The sequence below is a fragment of the Haliotis cracherodii genome, unplaced genomic scaffold (assembly GCF_022045235.1).
Source record: "Haliotis cracherodii isolate W230 unplaced genomic scaffold, xgHalCrac1.p SCAF_50, whole genome shotgun sequence".
NCBI classification, from domain to species: domain Eukaryota; kingdom Metazoa; phylum Mollusca; class Gastropoda; order Lepetellida; family Haliotidae; genus Haliotis; species Haliotis cracherodii.
In genome coordinates, this window is record NW_027266309.1 from 9,934 (window position 1) to 16,446 (window position 6,513).

The 6,513-nt window shown below is 38.0% G+C and overlaps 1 pseudogene; it reads right to left on the reverse strand.

Moving 5' to 3' along the window:
* Window positions 1–445: 445 nt before the first annotated feature.
* On the reverse strand, window positions 446–5,445 carry LOC139444462 (piggyBac transposable element-derived protein 4-like; annotated as a pseudogene).
* Between the last annotated feature and the right edge of the window lie 1,068 nt (window positions 5,446–6,513).

The window sequence follows — 6,513 nt, forward strand, 5'->3', positions numbered from 1 at the left end:
ACAATAAATAGAGAACATAATATGAACATATGTACCTTAAACTGCCATATTTTTGCGGCAATATTGCTAAAAGAGGCATAAAACAAACTCACTTCTTTACAATAAGTACATAATCATATACAATAGACAATGATCTATTTACAATGAATCGCCATGATGTTGCTGTTATATTGCAAATACGGCGTTAGGTCATACTCTCTGACAAAAACATCCTTTAATATATATACACACATATGAAACATTTACAATAAGTACATATATACAATATATTTATCATCTATTTACAAAGATTCGCTGCGATGTTGCTGGAATCTTGCAAGTGCGGCGTAAGTCCTACTCACTCACTAGTTATTTACAATGAAGCACACAGATGGGGAAACTGCTTGAAGGGTTGATATGATGGAACATGAGTCATGCTCCATGTTATGCCGGTACACACAGCCTTTCACTCTTCAATGTGATCAGCTGTGTGATACTGACGGAAACAGCGTGCACAGAGGCCAACGTGGCAGTCAGGACACCAGGTCCTGACCTTTCCTGCGGAGCCATCGATGGTCCTCTGTCTCTTTCTGCCTCTTCCCTTCAGGCAGCACTTCTATGAAGTGACGTCCGGCCAGTCGTCGGGAAGGAGGCTGGGTCCCGGGCCTGCCAGTCCTCCTCTTCAGCTCAGTGTTCCCGACGAGTGAGTGGAGAAGGGACATGTGGAAGTCCAGACGGGAGGTCGTTCTACCATGGGTGTTCAAGAATGTCTGATAGGCATTAACTGAAATGAGTATAAAACTATGAAGTGACGTCCGGCCAGTCGTCGGGAGGGAGGCTTGGGTCCTGGGCCTGCCAGTCCTCCTCTTCACCTCAGTGTTCCCGACGAGTGAGTGGAGAAGGGACATGTGGAAGTCCAGACGGGAGGTCGTTCTACCATGGGTGTTCAGGAATGTCTGATAGGCATTAACGAAATGAGTATGAAACATTAAAATCAAACATTATGAAATAGCTGTTCAGAAGATAAGGTTCACGTTGATTAATCAGTACAATGAAAATACATTGGAAGTGGTACCAGATGCGAAATTATTCTGTTATTGTATTCAGTTCATGCCATTTGTTACATATTGGTTGATATTATCAGGATAATGACCGTATAGTTGGTAGTAATGACATAGGTCTAGAATTATAAGTTATTCCTAAATTCCTTGTTACCAAATTATTTTATTCTGAATTTCATATAAATAAAATAATTCTTACCTGATGCTGTGAGAAGAAAGTTGATTAAAACTTTCTTCGACAGCTTCACGGAGCGGACTTGGGGATCATAGACACCAATGAGTTGATCCCCAAGGTCAACTCCCCCCCCATTAGAGTGTTGTACAGTCTAACGACTGAGGGGAGAGTGACAGACCGGCCCCGTGAGTTAAGCCCATCCTTCATTCTGTAAATAAAATATTTCATATTAATTTTTTCAGAAACATGCACATAGAATCTCTATATTCTTTTCATCTTTATGAGAAATTGAAAGTAATTGACACTCATTAAAGCGAACATGTATGAAAGAAAATGGACACTTGGAGTAGGAATCATACTGACTTAACAGCATTATAAATTGGCATTAGTCCTATAAGGACTATTAGAAATGTGCCTTCTTTAACAAAGTTTAAGGGTTTTGCTCTATGTTATTAGTATGTGACTAGTGGACTGAAACTGTTAGTTTCTAACGCTGCTGAACAATGAACAGGATATTGAGCAGTATATTTAATATTTTGAATTTACCTTGGACTACCCATGGTAGAAAGGATTGTGAAGACCTGAAAAGAGCACTGCCAGCAGTGGACCCTGTCTTCTCACAATTGTCGAGCCCCTAGGTGGTCTTTTCCCAACGAAAGAGCTCAGCATTCCCTTCCTCCGGACGGCGACAACTCCTGTGCAGAATGTCCCCCTGTCAAATAGAGCATGGCAGAGAGACGGACTGCTGAAGTAGTTGTCGCAGATGATGTGGTGGCCCTTGTCGAGATGCGGTTCCATCAAGTCCAGGACCACACTATGCCCAAGACCTTCCTTGGGCGGTGGTCCTCCAAGGTTCCGGCCCTTGTAGATACGAACTTGATGGGTGTAGCCAGTACCCGCCTCGGCAAGGATCCACAACTTCACCCCCCATCTGTGTGCTTTCTTGTTGGCCATGTACTGTACAAGGTGATGTCGCCCTTTGAAGCCAACCATCCTTTCATCAACGCAAACACTCTGGGCCAGCCTGAAAAAAGAAATTGTGTGATATGCATTACTTAGAAGTTGATGGATGACAAAATAGACACAATTTATGGATAACAACTTATTTATTTACTGTCAAGATGACGTTTTGGTATAGATCCTTATATCTTATTTTTTACTTAAGAAGTTTTCAATAAAAATGTACATGTAATAAATCCATAATTTTTAGTATATGTAATTTTCATATTGTCATTTACCGTGATTAATTCATTAGAACCTCACATCAGTGCAACATGAAATAAGTGCCATAATGAATGGTGTTCAAATAGTTTTCATATGATATATCAGAATGGAGAAAGTAAAAAGGTAACATACCCATGAGAGTTTGCGAATGATCCATTCACAAGATCAAGAACCGGCCTGATCTTGAGGGGGTCGTGATCTGGCTGCCCTCGGGGCACTGCAACAGAGTTGTCGTTGCAGTGGAGGAACCGCATGATGACTTGGAAGCGATTCCTCGGCATGATCCCCCCGAAGGAAGGTGTTGACGCCAGCCAATTCTTGTCCCCCTGATTCCAGTAGGAAGCGATGGTTGGCTTCCTGACGACACCCATGGCCAACAAGAGTCCCAGAAGAGTCCCCGCATTTCTTCCCGGTCAACGGGTCTCCACGCCCGAGCCCTGCTCTGCGGTGATAGAGTGCGGCCCTGCAGGTACTGCTCAGCATATCTGTTTGTCTCCCTGACCAGCAGGTCGAACAAATCAACACCTCCATCCCCTCCTCTGAGTTGCTGGTCGAAATAGCATATAGGAGGGGCATGGTAATCTGAAACATATATCATAATTTATGACCACATGAATTATTATAAATCATGCTGACATATATCATTGTATTTGATACATGTACATGTAATGATAATCTTAATATCATACAACTTATATCCACATTTATACCTAAACGAGACACCAAATATGAAACAATTCCTTACTTAGTTTTGGATGACAGGCATTGTCTATGTTGATTATGAATTCATGCACTTAATGATATTTGTATTTATCAATTCTTGTTACCTGGAGGGTTGACAGGGCCGCACTCCTCGGCAAAGTCAATGCTGTTGCCAAGGTCAAAGCTGTCCGTGTCCAGCACGGGCAGCCAGGGGCCACGGACCATTGGTTTGGCCCCTGCCTCTTCTTGGTTATTTTCCTCGTGATCTGAAATTTGAAATAATGCTTCTTTTTAATAATGTCCTTTTCAATCACATATAAAAGTGCTAAGGGAAAGGATTCCTTGTTAAAAGATAGATATGTGTAGTGTGTCCATGCATTCAAATAACATAGGAGCATGGAAAAAGCATGTATGAATCATTCCACTTCACAGACCATATCCTGGACAGAGTAAAACTGTATTATCAAAATTCAAATATCATGAAATTTAGAAGCTTTTCAAATAATTTTGAATAATGACATGGTTGAAAATTAAAGCATAAGAATTCAGAGATTGCAGATAAATTAATGCAATCACAATAGTGAGGACATGGTTAGCTTTGTTTATTTGTTTGCCTCTTTAGCATTTTTTTATGTGATGCATAACACCGAAATCAAAATGAAGGGTTTGAACTAAAATACTTTACAAGACAGGGTAAAATTCCATTGTACTGTTAAAACAATGGGAAGATTTGGAAATTTGTCTACGGATAAGTGAGCTGGTATTAATTTCCATGTCATTGTCCTGATTATATATTTGCAAAACAGTCTAATAGTTAAGGTATCATAAGGACTAGTAGACATTTGCCAATTTTATAGGGTTTTGTTATACTCATCATTATAATATATGGACTAGTGCACTAAAATGTTAGTTTCTATCGCTGAATTTGCAAATTTTCATGGATGTTTCTTATCATAATTGGAACTAAGCAACTGCTGACTCATGTTTTATTAGTGATCAAGGGGAGATAATGTGATTTGTTTATGTCCTATAATATCTCCCTTGGATACATACTTTTTGCAAATTGCTTCATGGAAGTTTGTCATTTCTCCAATGTATTTTATGTTTGTTATCAATCTTAAATTTAAATAAAGATATAGATATATCACATATATATATACATATAGACCTATAGACATATATTTAGTTTATTGAAGGAAATGTTTCAGACCCTGTAGATCTAGTGAATATTTTACAACACAGTATCAATATTCATGTGGCAACTTTATTTTCGTCTAATATTTTGCTTGTAATTAATATGTATAACCTGTGACCTTTTTAGTTGAGTACAGATTAAACATGTTGAAAGACTTATTCTTCATTACTACAACATAAAGATAAGATTAGGATATATGTGCTCCACATGAATGTATTAATGAAAACTGAAGGGCTTCCTGGAGTAGTCACAGGGAAACAATTGTGTAATCATGATTCAAACATTTCCAGGGTGAGAACTAAAATCAAAAGCTTTACAATGATGCTAAATTTAAAAAAAAATAATTGGCCATAGCTTCCGCGTCTCCGGGCTACCTGCCCTGTGAGGGAACATTTGTTCAGTGCACTGACCCCCCAACCCATTGGCGCAAGGACAACAGTCACTTGGTGCAATGCCACTCCCCTTTCCCCTTAGTAAGTTATAGTAAATGTTAATCTACATCATTTAGATATATTTATAACATTTAACATTTAAAATTATGAAACATATTCATTTTATTTTTAGAATTTCAAAATAAGTTAGACATTTTAGATTTTTTAGGAATGACTCACTATACTCATTTAAAAATATGGCTTCATGTCCAAAGTGTGTCCTTCAAGATAAATTTAATTTTTAACAAAGACATTTTTTCCATTAATATTACTGAGCTTTACCAAAAGCATGTGTAGGCCACATGTAGACATGTTAAAACTTCACTACCATGAGAGACTTTCTTTCAAATCAATTTCATGAAATACTAAACAAGGTAGTTTGCTGTTTCTACTATGACTATCATGGTATGGTAGATATTTTTAACATTTTAAACATCACAACTATCACGAGTAGATCTAGTCTACAATTTCGAAAATTGCTAAAAAAAAATAACAAATTCTTATTCCCGCCATTGCTTTGACACTGACAGTACACCTACTCAATTTAATGAAAATGAATTAATGTTACTTACCGCTTATCTCTTCCTGGGAGTCGGACTCGGAGTCGGAATCGAGAGAATCGACGGATATGTCCGACTCGAAGTCCGACTCCCCCAAATCAATTCCCACCGCAGACATTATTCCTTCTTGGTTGACAGCTTCGATCGCAATGTTATCGTCTGTCACATGGGGCTATTTTTATCCCTATGAATATTCATGCTCTCGGCGGGAGGCGAACCTTTTTTTTATATTTGATTTATGTTCATCGCGCTGATTCGATAAACAAAGCACGAAGATAAAGATTAAAGCATATAATGTATAAATATTTACATTGGATGTCATATTTAACACTGTTGGTGATTTGAACATCAAACTTTATTTTGTTTTACTCGGGCACCTGTAACCTCTGTGATGTGGCATGTCAAAAGTCGCGGGTCACGGTATTTCGTTCCAGACGAACCATCGGAAATTTGCCGCTCTTGCCAACCCCGTTATGGTGGATGATTGAAACCAACTGTCGATAACCGTAACAGCTTCATTTGTATTCGTGAAATAAAAAAACTTAGTCTTGCAATAATAATAAGGTATTTAACAATAACAAACTGCATGAATACAAAATTTACATACTGAAATTAAACGATAGATTATTAATAATTTAGTAATGAATTCTACTGTCAAAGAGCTAGCTATTTATATTTAGACATACGAACTAATAATAAATATATAGATTCATCGGGGACCGGTATTCAAGTAATTTTAACTGACATTTACACGTTCATAATTCAACATCATATAGTTCTTGTTTATATACTTATATAACCAATAAATTATAAATATATTCGACACTGCATAAGATCCTATATGCCGTTGCTACCAACCTTCTTTTCAACGTCTTGTAATAAATTGGGTCGCCTCATTAAACATACGAAAACGTGACTTACATATAATCAGTCACAAAACATGAACAACACAGACCCAAGGGTGTGTGTCAAAGTTTACCATGTGCGTTTTCGTTTCTTCTGGGAGACATGCTTTCGACTTGTTTTCTCTCATGAAAAGTACCGCTAAGCGACCTTCAACTTCGGTCGCCATTTTGTTTTAAGTTTCAGCTAAAAAGTTGCGGTACCTTTTCTGTGTTTTTGCAGAATTTGAGGTGTAGGAAGCATGAATGGAATTTCTAAGTATACGTATGAATATGAGAAGTGG